Below are 17,697 nucleotides of genomic sequence, written 5' to 3'. Positions count from 1 at the left end.
TATGTGGTGATTGTTGTGGTTGTTGCAGATCATGGTAAGGCTAAGGGCAAGAAGAAGAAGCCAGCTGAGAGAATTTGGGTGTTATGCATTATTTTTATCCACCTTGAGGACAAGGTGGTTCTTTTGGGGTGGGGTATTGTTATGCATCAACTTATGTCACATAGGCTAGATAAGGGCAATATGGGAAATTCAATAAATAAAGAGAATCTCATTAGTTCAGGGGCAATTTAGGTTTTTTATATTATTTAGTTTGTTAGGTCAGATAGTATAAGAGGGAAGTGAGAATGGGGAGTGAGGTATCAATCTTTTTGTGAAATCTGGAATTTATTTTCCTTGGGAGAGTAGCTATCTCGAATCAGCTAACCTATCATTGTCCTTGTAATCATTTGGGTATATTTGAGGTTATCAATCAATATTTGAAGTTGTTGGTTGCTTTTTTATGTTATTGAATCTGTTCTTGTTCTTGTAACTAGTTCATAACATATTAGTAACATATTATATGTCTTGGCTAATAATAGCCATGAAACTTGAGCATATTTCACAGGTTTTAGATGATCTTACTATTTTGGGTAAATAATTGTAACTTTGCTGTCATTATGTGTAAAATTAAACTACATTGTTTATATTGGTGATAATATGGTAAGATAATCTCCAGAAATTGCCTTTATTTTATGTTCTCCAATTTCATTGTTATTTACTTTTTAAATTTTTTATGTGATTAGTAATATCTTTTAATGAGTAATAAAATACGCAAAACTAAAAGAAGTTGCTAAAGAAGGGAGGGTTTGACTTTTTGGTTAATTTGTATATGAATGAGCTGGTTTTATTTATATTTTATCTATAATCTATAGTGAGTAAATAAGGAAAATCAAAATTATTTGGCCAAAATTAGGTCAAATGGGTTAAAAGTCATTTCCTAATGATAGTACAAATGCCAACTCAACGTTCAAAATTGTGGTACTGAACATTTATATGATTGGTGTTTTCTAAAGTTTATAAATTTATGCAGGGCAAATTATACGGAATAGCAATCTAGTGTACTCTTTTTATTCCTATAATAGCAGATTACTTATAAGTTTTTTACCCATGGTTTCAATACTTGATGTATTTTGACTCTTAGATTTACTTATAACTGCCCCATGCAAAGCATGGGTATCGACCCTAGTTACAACAGATTTCCAAAAAATATGACAAGCAAAATAATTGTGCATTACTTGAATCCATCATGCATCAATGCTTATAAAATACATTTACATTAAAAACAAGTGATTAGTGATAAACATCCATTAGAATATCGTATTGAAGTCTCACAAACTTGTCCTTGGAAAAAACAAAGAAACTATGAGTGTCGCAACCACCATCCACTTCTCATTTGCAGAGAGTAGATTCTTCTATACGCTCCATCATTAACTTCTACTTCCTACACAAAAACCAAGGAACATTATTTCAATGGGTTTGTATCCATACAAATAAGACATTGTACTTCGAAAAATCTACAAAGCATAGCATTGACCTTACAATTATTTTCTTATTAAGACATTTTACTTTGAAAATCTACCCAATCATAGCAATGAAAATTGCTTTGTATTTGGACAATTGCTATAATTGGGTAAATTTTTCAAAGCAAAGAGCTATAACAAAAAAAATTAAGTAGGATGCTATAATAAACAAATATATGAAAATTCATCGCCATTTCTGGCATTTAACCTTAATGATATTCTCCATCTATTAAAATCATGGATAAAAAGAAGTACCTTGAACCATAGTAGTCCACGTTGCATTTGAAAAACTTCTGAAACATCTTGAAGTCGATTTATTTCGGTTTCCCCAACTAAATGCAACATATTGTTTCCTTCCTTGTCCTTGAGAGGAGTTATCATATCCTTCAGTGAGCCGATCTCATGCAGAAGATTGCAGATACCTTCATCACAGTATGTGACAGCTACATGAAATATAGTTTGCTCATCATCATTTTTCTTCCATAATAACTCTAGATAGTGTCGAATGAGCTCAACTATAAATTCAGTGTTTCCCATTTCGGCATCAATACACTATTTTTAAGGCAACATCTACAAAATATTTAATGAGGTAACTGGTAAGGTGTTATAACTTATACATCAAACAAAGTGAAAACAGAATCACAACTACTTACCAAAGAGATCAGCTTCTACACAACTCGCTTATTCCAAAACAACAAGCCATGTAGAGTCGCATTCTTCCTTGATACCACAGGACCATATTCTTATTCACCATAGTCTTAACGATTCTGACATATCCATTTGTTGATACTATACACAGTGAAGTGTTGTGATATTTGTTCTGAAGTTCTAACTGTTCCATTCACATGATTTTTCACAAACTTTTCCACTGATTTGCTGATGTTTGCAGATGTTGCAATGTGAAGTGTAGTATCATAATTTTCACTGATGACAAACCCTATAAGATTTGGGCGTTTGCCAACAGGAACGTTGAATTTGTGGATATCGTCTCTATTTCCTTTAAAGTAATTACAAAATCGACGTTAATTAAGGATTTTGTGGATGTTTTTTTCACCAAAAAGACGAAAAGTGTTTGTGATTGTTGATTATGGTTGATGTAAGAGTTTACCAAGTAGATCTGGCTTCGGCGGTCGTGGTGGTTCCGGTGGTGGAGGAGGAGGGCCATATGAAGTCGTCGGAGTTTTTGAATTTTCGTGCTTCTGGACAATGGGTATCATCTCATCGATTGAAGATACACTTCGGGGATTCATTTCCTGCACCTGTATAATCACAGTATTAGTATTAGTAACTGTAATAAAAAAAAAAAAGCCACACCATGAGTATGTGGTGTGACTGAAAATATCTAAAATCAAAAGAGAAGTAGATTACAGTTTCAGTTTCATGGAAAAACTGTATGTATTGTGGTAAGAAAGGAAGAAATGGCTGAATCCATCGATATGTATTTAAGCAGATCTGAAGGGTTTCGTGATGGTCAACGATTCTTGCTGTTCGCCATAGTTGATTTTTTGGTGAAAATATAAACTAAATTACATAAATGGCCCATTGGTCTACAAGATGTAGCATTTGAAGGATAAATATATTAAAAAAAAACAACATCAAATCTCAATAGTATCAAATCAATAATTTTAATATATGAGGAAATAAGCATTTCAAGGATAAATATATTGCTAAAACAACATCAAATCTCAATAGTATTAAATCAATAGTTTCAATAAATTTTAATGAGTGAGGTCATCTATAATGTCCTCGTAACATCTTTTAAAGTTTCAATTTTAAGGACCAGTCTCAAATGACCATATAGGTCTCAAGCATATCCTAAAGTAGATGTTGATGATCATAATCATAATTCAATTCAAAAGAAAAAAGTTTGTCCACTTGTAACGTCCTGATTATAATTAATTATTTTGTTACTAGTTTTAAAAGCTTTTATATTATTTAAAAGAAAAACAAAAAATTATCTACAAATTGATGATAATAATAATAATAATATAAATGAAACAAAATAATTTATGAAGTACTAAATAAGAGGGTTTTAGAAACTTAAAATATTAAATCCTAGTCATAAGGACCAACTAATATTTTATGGAAAAGGGATGGGTTAGTTTTGCCAATGGATGAAAGATGCATGAAATCTATTCACCTGTTTTTACAGGAAATTCCTGTCTAAGCTTTGTATTAGAATCAACCCTTGCCCTTTCAAGGGTTGTTTAAGATTTGAAGTTTTAATAGGTTTGAATTTTTAAGAAGTTCTGAAATTTTAAGATCTGAATATTTAACATGTTGTTTGATTAGAACATCTGAATTTTTGTGCTGAAATGATAAACATGATCATTTTACTCTTTTGTTTAAAAAGTAATAATTAATACTAATAAAACCATCAAAAGTTTGAGAAATTCACATTTACATATAAACATTTTACCAACATTTAATCCACTACGAATGTTCACGACTTTAAAATAAAAATTCACCAAAATTTCCACATTAGGGCTTGCATTAAACAATAAATAATTTCTTATAAATTCAACTTATAAATAAAAATTCACATCCAACAAACATACAATCTTTCATTCTTTTATTCTTGCCTCAAAACTCTAGCTTTCAATATTTGATTCCGACCTATTCAACACATCAAGTAAAGTGATGAGTGAAACATCTACTATGCTCAAGAGTCATATTAAAGTAATATTGTTAAATAATATATGATACTAATGGGTCACACTAACAACAACTTGATACAATTGATTATTTATTAGAAGTTGATTTTAATAAATATTCAATAAAACTCTTTTAACTAAATTGGAAACTATTTATTTCATGGAAATAATAAATTTCATTAGCAAGTAACTTAATATATATCATATGGTATGATTTATAAGTCATGTACAAACTTTTGGACTAGTTGAATCTTTTTTGTCTTTTTCCTAAAAGACAATGTTTATATTTTATAAAAGAGTTTATAAAAGTTTGACTTTCTTTCTTCTTCTTTATGCAATTTTCGAGATATGTCTAAAAAGAAGAACTGTATGACTTGTCTAATCATGCTTTAAAGGCATGGGAGACATGCTTATGACAAGGAGACAAGTTTGTCCAAAGTTGAAGGAACCAATGGTTAATAACTTCACTTTTAGGCACTATAAATATGAAACTTTCACTCTTGAAGTTTTTGTCTCATTCTTTCTTCCAATTGCTAAGAGCTCCATGGGAGACTCTCTATCTCTTCTTTGCTTTGAGTTATTGAAGATTACTTGCATATATTTTGCTCTCTTGAAGTTCATATTGGTTATGAACTTCAAGCTTAGGAGTTTAATAGTTTTGGACTACCATCTATATCAAGTTGAGTCATTGTTGGTGTCTCAAAGGTTCCACATTCTTCATCAACTTCCAAGCTTCCCAAGAGGACCCAAAGAACTACAAATGTTGTTATTTATTCACCTCTTCTTTGGTTGGTATTTTAATCTTTCTATAACTTGCAAGAAGATCCTTGGTGGGTATAAAATGTTTATGTTATTTCAAAATTAAAGTCTTCCGTTGCCATAATTTTTCTAGTTTATGAAAACTATTTTTGAACTAAAACCCAACAACTGGTATCAAAGCCATCTTGCAAGTTTGGTTAGATTTTTTATTTTTGGAAATATTAGTTTTTGGAGAATATGGATAACTTGTTTTTGTATAAAAATAAGTTCATACATGTTTTCTATGACAACTTTATAATTGTTATTTTTTTTATGTGACAAAAGTTTCATGCATCTTTTGTCATTTAAAGTTGTCTTAGAAAAACAAAGGTTGTTTGATGTGTATATTGACGTATATGATATGCATAAACTAGCCAAGGACCAATGTGTTGTGTAACATCCCAAAAATACAGTCTGAAAATTTCGTTTTAAATTAGTAATAAAACCATATTCATCAAACGTCATATAAGAATCATAAACAATGTATCTCAAAATATCATAACAACTGTCAAATATATCAGAGTATAAACATCCCAGGCTGAACAAATGGTGTGTGCACTGCAATCCTCCCGAGCTCCTCTTTTGAAAACTGAGTACCTGAAACCAAAACTGAAAACCGTAAGCACGAAGCTTAGTGAGCTCCCCCAAACTACCACATACCATACAATAACATATAAAGCAACTACTGGGCCTTGCCCACTGCATCGGACCGAAGTCCGGAAACTGCATCGGACCGAAGTCCGGAACTAACCAGGGCCTTGCCCTCTGCATCGGACCGAAGTCCGGAAACTGCATCGGACCGAAGTCCGGAACTAACCAGGGCCTTGCCCTCTGCATCAGACCGAAGTCCGGAAACTGCATCGGACCGAAGTCCGGAACTAACTGAACATAGTATAGCATAATCATAACCACTAGCATAAACACATATACTGCATACTGCATCGGACCGAAGTCCGGAACACATAACACAAAGACATGCTTGAATCACAAAGACACCAAGCACACTGAACTACTACATCAGACCAAAGTCCGGAACTACTGCTAACTAAACAGGTCGGCATTGTGGCCGTAGACCCGTTCCTAATGGAAGGAAACTCACCTCACACTGCTGAAGTCCCGTAGACACAATCTCATACTGCTGAAGTCCCGCAGACTCAACCTTAGCTGCTGGATGACAGATTCCCGAACTGTCAACACCAAAATAACACCCAATTAATAATTGGGTTCTAACACATAACTATAAATACATACTTTGGGTAATTACTACATTACCCCTAGCTTGGCTTACCCAAGCCCAAGGCCCAATCCATAGGCCCAAAGTCAACTAGGGATCAAAGCCCAACATATGGCCCAATTTTCCAAATTGGGCCCAAACCTCTACATGGACTTCCCTTAAGGCCCAATTGCTCAGTCCGGTCCAACATGTCTCATTCTAAGGGCCCAATATCATACAACCATCTAGGCCCAAACTATGGCCCAATTTTCTAAATTGGGCCCAATCCTTCATATGTGCCTTACCCTAGAGCCCAACTAATTACTCTAGTCCATTTGATTATTCTTGGATGGCCCAACACAAAGCCCAAGTGAAATTAGGGTTTCACATAAAATGATAATTAGGGTTAAGTGTTTCTTACTTAACCCATTAAGGACTTAATCCATTAAGTCCTTTACTCTACTAGATAAGTGATATGGAGTGATTTGGGCTTCATACATAATTCCATTTCCAATGGCCCAAATGTGGGCCCAAATAAGTCCAAGGCCCAATTACTCAAGATTAGGGTTTTCTAAACCCTAATTAGGGTTTTCACCCAAACATGGCCCAACAGGCCCAAAATAAATCTTTAAGCCCATTAGGGTTTTGCTAGGGCAATTAGGGTTTGCTAGAGGGGCACCATCCACTACCACCTCGGGTAGTGGTGGTCAATGGCGGCTCACGGCGGCGGCCACCACCCTACGGTGGTGGTTTGAGCTTCTTTTCATTATTCTTTTGGCAATTACAGTTACAATGCTTTAATCCAAATAAACACACACCACTAACTAACTAACACACATACACACACACAGCCACCCTAGCGGTGGCCGGCGGTGGCATGTGGCGGCAGCAACCACCTCACGGTGGTGGCGGTGGCTGTTCATGGGTATTCCGGCCAAACAATCCAACACCACTCAACTAAAATAAACACATATGCCCTACTGATCACAAAACGACCCCAGCCACCCATCTGGTGGCACACGGCGGCAACAACAACACAAAACGGCGACAGCAGCGGTGCTCCCGGTAGCTGCAACGGCGGTTTTCCGACTCCTCACGAGAAGACACTAACGCCGGCGTTTCTTTTCTACTACAGCCACATGACGCGTCCCCGTCATGATTCCACGAGCTCAGCCGCCCTTCACGGTGGCAGAAAAACATTCCCGACGACACTGGGTCTTCAACGAAACCGGCAGCAGCATTATCTGCGATTCAATAGCGGTGGAGTGGCGGCGTTCGACAGCCCAAGCGACACCGGCGACGCGAGCGACGGCGTAGCAACGGGCAAGCAGCAGCAACGACGAACATAGCACCCTCCGCCGGCGGTGAGGCAATAGCGACGGCCTCATGGCTTCACTGGTAGTCTTCGATGTCACCGACAGCAGGGGCACGACAATGGTTTAGGCTCTCGACGGTGGAGGAAGCGGCGGCTGAAGATGATGGTGGCGGCCGGCGACTAGAAATTGTAAGGTGGCGGTTGATCTCCTCATTTAGGGTTAGGGTTGGACTGGAGGGGTGACGAGATATATACCCTGATCCCCTAACTTGTTCCCATAATGACATAAGTAGTCCCTCTCTCTAGAAATATTTTACAAACTAACCCAATATTTACCCTTTCAGCCCTCAATAATAAAATTCATTACAATCTAGGTACGATAATTACCAAACATACCCTTGCCTCTAGAATTCTTCTCAAAACGACCCGTAATTTACTAATCAACCCTCCACTATTAAAATTCTTCACAAATTAATTTCGGGAATTACATTTATTAATTTATTTAAATAAACGGGGCGTTACAACTCTCCCCCACTTAAATTAGATTTCGTCCTCGAAATCATTCCTTACCATCTCTTATACGCCAAACCACTCTAGTAACATGGTCACCATTCTGGGTGCACCCTAGCCTTCTCAGGGTAGTTGTGACCAATCATCACAAAGCCTTAACATCTGCAGGCGAACTAATCCCTCGCAACAAGATCACATCTACTTCATCTGAATTCTGATGTCTCGAGATGATCTGACCCTCTAACTGACCGCCCATACTGAATCATTACTGCTGACTCCAATCCACTTGTCTCTCAGCTGCCTACTCATCTTCTGATAACTCAAGGCTCCCACTAAAAGAACAGAATCACAGACCCCCCTATCCCTGCGATTCACTTATATGTAGCCAAAACTCATATAATCCTGCTGTAAGTGACTTAGCATAACCCAAGCTATATGTGACTCTAACCATACATGAAATCCCCAAATACCATTACTGCTGGAGACCTAAAACTGTCTGAAGCACTGATCTGCCTGAAAACACTGAACTGCCTGAAACACTGACTGCCTGAAACACTGAACTACCTGAACACTGAACTGCCCGAAACACTGAACTGTCTGAACACTGAACTGCCCGAAACACTGAACTGTCTGAACACTGAACTGCATGACACACTGAACTGCCTGAAACTGTATGCTGCCATATGGCTGCTTCCCAACATCTACCAAGACCTACCTGGTCTTAATTTTCCGCCAATCATCTGAAATATCGGGTTCCAGCCCAACGGCGGAGCCAAAGGACTCCCTGCTTAGCCGCCTCGCACGACTTCTGAACGAAATCCTTCTATGAATCTAGCTGCTACTAGTTATCTTGTCACTGTGGCCCTAATGGCCTTCTGTTCTAACTGATTGGTTCCATGCGTCGAATCCTGACGTCACCAAACCCAAAGCTCAAAGTGATTGCTACATGACCATTGGTAGCCTTATGTCATAAATGACCTTAAGCAGTCCCCTGCTTCCTTACTCTCATAGTTGTAATGGCGCTTCTACAGTCTTATCACTGGCTTAACCAGGTCTAATCCGCCTAGGTAATTCCGAAATCCAATCCGTGGATTTCCATCTCCTTACTGCTACACCCGAAATGGTGGGTACTACTGTTCTTTTCGTGTCCTAACAACGCACTCACGCTATCTACCAACCTAGTGAATGTTGCGGCTACACCCACAGATTTACATCACTGTAGCACTATCTGCTAATCTTGTGAATGCTACGGCTACACCCGCAGACTTACAACACTCTATCATTATCTGGCTGCTGGTGAATGCTACGGCTACACCCGCAGACTTACAACACTCTGATACTATCTGACTGCTAGTGAATGCTACGGCTACACCCGCAGACTTACAACACTCTATCACTATCTGGCTGCTCGTGAATGCTATGGCTACACCCGCAGACTTACAATACTCTGATACTATCTGACTGCTAGTGAATGCTACAGCTACACCCGCAGACTTACAACACTCTATCACTATCTGGCTGCTAGTGAATGCTACGACTACACTCGTAGACTTACAACACCCTCCATACTGGATCAAACACACGCTTGACCCATACTCAGCTGAATTCATGTCCTGACTGGAATCCCCAACCTGATTCCCTAAGGCTTGGTAGCAAACATTACGGGAACGCGATCTCCTTATTGGCAAGTTTTTCCGAACTTCCATCTCACACTATCCTCAAACCATACAGCCGCTTGAGTTGTCTTCCTTCCAAACAAGGATGCGAAACTTATCCCAGTTTCAAAACTGCTCCTATCCTTTGGGCGATTCTCCCCTACTTTGATTCAACTAACATCTCACCACACACAATACTGGAAGGATTTTCAATCTTTCTTACCACCCATGACCAATCTGCTAGGAAACCACGGTTGCCATTGCTAGTGTTTCAATACTAGTCAGTCCAAAAGATCACACCACTTCCAAGAACCCGAATAAATCGTCGGTAATAACCTGCTAAACCAGGAAACTCTGAATCTCAATTGGAGACCTTGGAATCTCCCACTGCATCACGACCTCTATCTTGGCCGGATCTACTAGTACACCCTTCTGGTTGACAGGGTGCCCAAGGAATTGCACCCCGCGCAACCAGAACTCATAATTGGAGAATCTTGTGAAAATTCTCTCTCTCCTCAAAGTCTCTAGCACCTCCCTCGGGTGCTTCTCGTGCTGCTCCTCAGTCTTGGAATAAACCAAGATGACGCTGTATTTTCCCAATCCCGTAATCTGGGGAATTGCTCTATCACAATTCGCTAATGCTTCTCGACATGCAATTGGCATATGACATCTCTCGAAAATATAATTCAGACACAAACCAAGGATAACTCAGGGTTACACTTACTCAACCCTTGCAACAAAAGGCTCCCTTATGCAGTTTCCCGCAAGTGTTGCACCGAATCTGACCCTGCTGGTCTCTCGAAATCTAATCCTAAATCTAGGGTCTCCTCCCAAGACCCCTCACTATAAGCAACTGATCTGGTTCCCTCTTACCAAGGTGCTCCAAGTCCATATCTCGTTCTCAAGCTCAAAAAGTCATATCATTCAGGGTCTTGCACCCCGAGATACTCATGATCTCCCTGCTGTCATTCAACAGTATGTTCTGATAACTTACCTTGTTCATTTCCTCATCTGCTGCATACTGTGGTACCATATAAGCTCTTCCCGAGACTTGGCAGTGATCTCTGCCACAGTCTCAGTCTTCTGGTGGAGATCTAACAACTCTTGCGCCAACTGCTGCGCCTCAATCGCCTGGGCACACTCTGCCCAGAATCCGGTCTAAAAGTCATCCCATGACATAGCATCAAGTGCATCATCACTCAACTCACTACCAACCTCTTCCTATCAATCTCGTGCTCTATTCCTCAGGAGACAGGAAGTAAGTCAGATCTTGTCTCCTTTCGAGACAATGTCTGGAACAAAAGTGTTGGCGACATCTGTTAACCATCTGCTGCTAACAATGGGGCCCCTAACCCCCACGACAAATCTGAAGCCTCACAAACTCTGAATTCCCGAAACATCAACGTACGGGTCTCTATCACGACTGCTATCTCAGTGCATAATGCACTCGGCCTCTCATCACAAATCTCTATAATGTCCTCCTTGATCACACTGAGGATCACAGGAGTCTGGTCAATGATATTGCGCATAATTCTCAGATGGAATGAACTCCCTCATCTGATTATCAATCTGCCCAACTACAGAGTCCGAGCTTGATCCCTCGTCGACGCCAGAACTACCATCTGGTCTACCACGTAGCGTCTCTATACTCGGTAATATACCACCACTAACATCACAATGCTCATCAAAACTCGAGGGATCCCACTCACTACAAGTTTCCTGGATTCATCTCAGCCTTCCTTGATTCGAGTACGGATCCTCTGCTTTCAGTAGTACGGGCCCATACTACCTTCCACATCTATCTGTACTTTCCTCAAGTACTGCCTCGACTCCACCAAGTCCCTTCTTCAACTACTGCTGATCTCTTGCTAATCTCATCCTAGGCTTGCCCTAGGGTAATCACTAACCCACTCTCCGCCATCAGCTGCATAAGAAGTCCCTGCTCTCTTCCCCTAACTAGCTTGCGAATACTATTACATATTACTCAGACTAGATAATTCTTCGAATAAGAGATCCTACCCTATAACGGTTGGACTTAAACAAGAGCTGCGAAATAGAGCTAGACCTAACCTTCTGAAATTATTTAGTCCTTGCAATATGTAACTTAACATATTCGTTTACTAGTTAGTGAAAGACAACGAGAACTCCTAAAAGCACAAAGCAAGCAGCATTCGGGCAATGAGTACACATAATCAAGCATATACTACTCTAGCTATTATACTGACTAATCCGTACTAGCATGCAGTTCTCAATAAGCTGGTACACATATAACAGGCACATAAGGCATCCTCCCTAGATCCTTAGCCCTAAACTAGCATGCAGTTCTCATAAAGCTGATACACATACAATAGGTACATAAGGCATCCTTCCTAGATCCTTAGTCCTAATCTAGCATGCAGTTCTCATAAAGCTGATACTCATATCAGAACATAAACTTGTATGGGTAATTTGGGAGTACTTACTTGAGCTCGGCTGATTGCATGCACCACACCCTTTTTCTCTTTTCAAAGTTCTTTTCTTTCTAAAAATTCTTTTTGCTTTTCTAAAACTCTTTTCTTTTTAAGTTTCTTTTTGCTTTTCTAAAACTCTTTTCTTTTGAAAACTTTATACCACTTCCTTAGTTTGAGTTCAGACACACTCGGGAGTGCGCCCGAATCCCTCAAACCAAGGCTCTGATACCAACTTGTAACATCCCAAAAATACAGTCTAAAAATTTCGTTTTAAATTAGTAATAAAACCATATTCATCAAACGTCATATAAGAATCATAAACAATGTATCTCAAAATATCATAACAACTATCAAATATATCAGAGTATAAACATCCCAGGCTGAACAAATGGTGTGTGCACTGCAATCCTCCCGAGCTCCTCTTTTGAAAACTGAGTACCTGAAACCAAAACTGAAAACCGTAAGCACGAAGCTTAGTGAGCTCCCCCAAACTACCACATACCATACAATAACATATAAAGCAACTACTGGGCCTTGCCCACTGCATCGGACCGAAGTCCGGAAACTGCATCGGACCGAAGTCCGGAAACTAACCAGGGCCTTGCCCTCTGCATCGGACCGAAGTCCGGAAACTGCATCGGACCGAAGTCCGGAACTAACCAGGGCCTTGCCCTCTGCATCGGACCGAAGTCCGGAAACTGCATCGGACCGAAGTCCGGAACTAACCAGGGCCTTGCCCTCTGCATCAGACCGAAGTCCGGAAACTGCATCGGACCGAAGTCCGGAACTAACTGAACATAGCATAGCATAATCATAACCACTGGCATAAACACATATACTGCATACTGCATCGGACCGAAGTCTGGAACACATAACACAAAGACATGCTTGAATCACAAAGACACCAAGCACACTGAACTACTGCATCAGACCGAAGTCCGGAACTACTGCTAACTAAACAGGTCGGCATTGTGGCCGTAGACCCTTTCCTAATGGAAGGAAACTCACCTCACACTGCTGAAGTCCCGTAGACACAATCTCATACTGCTGAAGTCCCGCAGACTCAACCTTAGCTGTTGGATGACAGATTCCCGAACTGTCAACACCAAAATAACACCCAATTAATAATTGGGTTCTAACACATAACTATAAATACATACTTTGGGTAATTACTACATTACCCCTAGCTTGGCTTACCCAAGCCCAAGGCCCAATCCATAGGCCCAAAGTCAACAAGGGATCAAAGCCCAACATATGGCCCAATTTTCCAAATTGGGCCCAAACCTCTACATGGACTTCCCTTAAGGCCCAATTGCTCAGTCCGGTCCAACATATCTCATTCTAAGGGCCCAATATCATACAACCATCTAGGCCCAAACTATGGCCCAATTTTCTAAATTGGGCCCAATCCTTCATATGGGCCTTACCCTAGAGCCCAACTAATTACTCTAGTCCATTTGATTATTCTTGGATGGCCCAACACAAAGCCCAAGTGAAATTAGGGTTTCACATAAAATGATAATTAGGGTTAAGTGTTTCTTACTTAACCCATTAAGGACTTAATTCATTAAGTCCTTTACTCTACTAGATAAGTGATATGGAGTGATTTGGGCTTCATACATAATTCCATTTCCAATGGCCCAAATGTGGGCCCAAATAAGTCCAAGGCCCAATTACTCAAGATTAGGGTTTTCTAAACCCTAATTAGGGTTTTCACCCAAACATGGCCCAACAGGCCCAAAATAAATCTTTAAGCCCATTAGGGTTTTGCTAGGGCAATTAGGGTTTGTTAGAGGGGCACCATCCACTACCACCTCGGGTAGTGGTGGTCAATGGCGGCTCACGGCGGCGGCCACCACCCTACGGTGGTGGTTTTAGCTTCTTTTCATTATTCTTTTGGCAATTACAGTTACAATGCTTTAATCCAAATAAACACACACCACTAACTAACTAACACACATACACACACACAGCCACCCTAGCGGTGGTCGGCGGTGGCATGTGGCGGCAGCCACCACCTCACGGTGGTGGCGGTGGCTGTTCTTGGGTATTCCGGCCAAACAATCCAACACCACTCAACTAAAATAAACACATATGCCCTACTGATCACAAAACGACCCCAGCCACCCACCTGATGGCACACGGCGGCAACAACAACACAAAACGGCGACAACAGCGGTGCTCACGGTAGCCGCAACGGCGGTTTTCCGACTCCTCACGAGAAGACACTAACGCCGGCGTTTCTTTTCTACTACAGCCACATGACGCGTCCCCGTCATGATTCCACGAGCTCAGCCGCCCTTCACGGTGGCAGAAAAACATTCCCGGCGACACTGGGTCTTCAACGAAACCGGCAGCAGCATTATTTGCGATTCAATGGCGGTGGAGTGGCGGCGTTCGACAGCCCAAGCGACACCGGCGACGCGAGCGACGGCGTAGCAACGGGCAAGCAGCAGCAACGACGAACACAACACCTCCGCCGGCGGTGAGGCAACAGCGACGACCTCATGGATTCACCGGTAGTCTTCGATGTCACCGACAGCAGGGGCACGACAATGGTTTAGGCTCTCGACGGTGGAGGAAGCGGCGACTGAAGATGATGGTGGCGGCCGGCGACTAGAAATTGTAAGGTGGCGGCTGATCTCCTCATTTAGGGTTAGGGTTGGACTGGAGGGGTGACGGGATATATACCCTGATCCCCTAACTTGTTCCCATAATGACATAAGTAGTCCCTCTCTCTAGAAATATTTTACAAACTAACCCAATATTTACTCTTTCAGCCCTCAATAATAAAATTCATTACAATCTAGGTACGATAATTACCAAACATACCCTTGCCTCTAGAATTCTTCTCAAAACGACCCGTAATTTACTAATCAACCCTCCACTATTAAAATTCTTCACAAATTAATTCCGGGAATTACATTTATTAATTTATTTAAATAAACGGGGCGTTACATGTTGTTCGGTTGTTATGTTGGTTATTTTTGTTATAAAATGGTTGAAATAATTTATTTATTCATATGGTATGTAACAATTAAATATATTAGATTTTCTTGTTTATTTTTGTAAAGTAATAGATTAGTTTTTAGAAATAATTTATTTATACAAATATGTAAAAAGAAATGAAGTTTGAACCATTTTTTCAAGACAAAAGGAAAATTTTCGAGTTCAACACGTGCTGGGCAGAACATGACACTTTCTGAAAAAGTGTCATGAATGCTACACATGTGCTGAAAAGGTGTTGAACACAAAGATGACACTTTCTTAAAAGTGTCATGAAAGCTGCAGTCTTTCCTTTAAAGATGTTTTTCAAATCTTTTGCAAGAAATGGGTGTTTACTCAAGTGGGAGTTTCTTCAACAACATTACAAATATTTTTGTTCCCCTTAAATGTCCCTTTAGAAATGGACTTGACATTTTTTGTGTTGGCTCACAAAAATGTCATTAGTTGGTTATGTTTATGCATATATCTTTTTATGTATGTTTGTGTTGTTTATTTTATGCAATTATTATGTGTGGTTGATAAATGTCACAACTACCATTTTTCGCTAGGAAATTCTATCAATCTATGATCAACTTTTGTTGTATATGGTAACTCTAAGTTGTTGTTATACATGTTACTCATTCAAAAACAACTATTTGAATAAAAAACTCACCCGTGAAGCCCTAAATCCAATTCAATGCACTATATTCACTCAATATTGGGTTGTAACCCTAGCTTCCCGGTTCAAACATATTATTGGGCCAGAAATCATTTATTGGGCCTAATGGATCAATAAACTCACAACTTGATTCTTTTGGGCTACGAATCCTCAATTGGGCCCTAATTGGACCCACATTCATTAAACTATAGCATTTTGGGCCATAAGACTTTTCATGGGCCTTGTTGAGTCTAGAATGTCTCACTTTGTTTTCATGGGCCTTTTGGGCCGAAAACCACATAATTAAATTTTAATGGGCCAAAAACCCATCTTCTTTTATTATATTGGGCCGTAAACACCAATGTGGGCCCAATGGGCCGAAAACTTCCTTATTGGACCACATAATTTCAACGGTATATTCAATACTAGCCCAAACATCCAAAAATTCTCACCATTCCCTATCCAATTCTCGGCCCATACATATGTATGTTAAATTTTTTTTGCATGGGATTAATTGATGACACCTTATTATAGACTAGAGGTTATCCATTCATTTTACCCAACAAGTATCTAAACAATCTCATGCATCTATGCAATATCTTTCACACTTCTCTCTTCTCTCTTCTTCTTAATCTTGGCCAAGGAGCAAAAACACCCACCATCATTCTTTATTTCAAACTTAAGAATTCTCTCATCCCTTCCTCTATAACACAAGAATTCCTCCATATTTCCTTCAAGAAAACCGTAAGGTGGTGTAGGTTTTTCAACAAGTTGTCATAAAAAATTCATCCTTCTTGGTAAGTTGCTTCATAATTAAGATGTTAAACTTCATCTTCATGCTTAGATCTTTCATCAAAACATCACCAATCTCGTGTTTATGCTCCTAGAATCATATCATTTTCGAAGATCTTCTCAAGAAGCTTGCTAGGCCGAAAACATCTTCCTCTCTTCATCAAAAACCAAATACAACACCCTAAGGTGAGTTCATACCCCCTCTTTTTGGTTTTTACTATGTTTTAGGGGAGCATACAAGTTGCTTTGTGTTAGATCTATGTGTTTTTGCATGTTCATGTGTGTTTTCTATGTTATATGTGGTGATTATGTGATGAAACTTCATAGATCTCGAAAACTCTACCAAAACTTGGTGATGTTTGTAAACTAACACACATTATACAACTTACTATGAAGTGAAAGGAGTAAACATGTTGTGGAACACTATTAAACTAAACAAAACCGTTTAAGGGGCCATTTTTGACAAATAAACAAAAAGGTGAAGCCTTTAGGATATTCACGGTTTTTCAAGGACTAAAAGAGTCATTTTTATAAATAAAAAAAATGGGTCTTAAAAATATTTTCGGTTTTAAACGGGCCAAAAATGTAAATTTTCACCAAATGGGCTTAAAGTTGGGCCTACACGGTTCATGGGCTTAAATTATAAAATTTTGACTTTTGTGGATTAAATTGTCATTTTAAACAAATTTGAGCCAAAAATGTAAATTTCGGTTAAAAAGGGGCTGAAAATGTCAATCTTTTTAAACTTGGGCCGAAAAGGTAAAATGATATATATTTGGGCCGCAAATGTCAAGTTTCATCAAATTGGGCCGAAAATGTAATTTTAACAAAAAGTGGGCTAAAAATATTATTTTATTTAAAGTAAGCCCATTAATGTAAAATTTTGGTCTTAATGGACCTAAAGTGTTATTTTTACCAAAAAATGGGCCTGAATTATAAATTTTCGGCTTAATGGGCCAAAAATGTCATCATTACAAAAAGTGGGCCTTTTATGTCGTTTTGGTAAATAATTGAGCTAAAACAAACAACATAATAACAAAAGGACTAAATACGTCATTTTCACTTTAATTGGGCCTGAAATATACATTACATGTTTATTAGGCCTTAGTGGTTCATTTACATGCTTATTGGGCCTGGAATGTACATTACATGTTTATTAGGCCTTAGT

General features: G+C 39.3%; 1 long non-coding RNA gene across 1 annotated transcript; it reads right to left on the bottom strand.

Moving 5' to 3' along the window:
• Positions 1–1,121: 1,121 nt before the first annotated feature.
• LOC145129261 (uncharacterized) lies at positions 1,122–3,006 on the bottom strand. Its single transcript, XR_013717415.1, has 5 exons — positions 2,868–3,006; positions 2,608–2,758; positions 2,153–2,496; positions 1,755–2,069; positions 1,122–1,420 (listed from the first exon to the last, which is right to left on the bottom strand). It is a non-coding gene; the product is annotated as an uncharacterized LOC145129261 (long non-coding RNA).
• Positions 3,007–17,697: the final 14,691 nt, after the last annotated feature.

This window comes from Lactuca virosa, chromosome 8, assembly GCF_052849685.1.
Source record: "Lactuca virosa cultivar CGN04683 chromosome 8, Lactuca_virosa_CGN04683_v6, whole genome shotgun sequence".
NCBI classification, from domain to species: Eukaryota; Viridiplantae; Streptophyta; class Magnoliopsida; order Asterales; family Asteraceae; genus Lactuca; species Lactuca virosa.
Note: the sequence above shows the minus strand (reverse complement) of the source record. Positions and strands in the feature narration are given on the sequence as shown.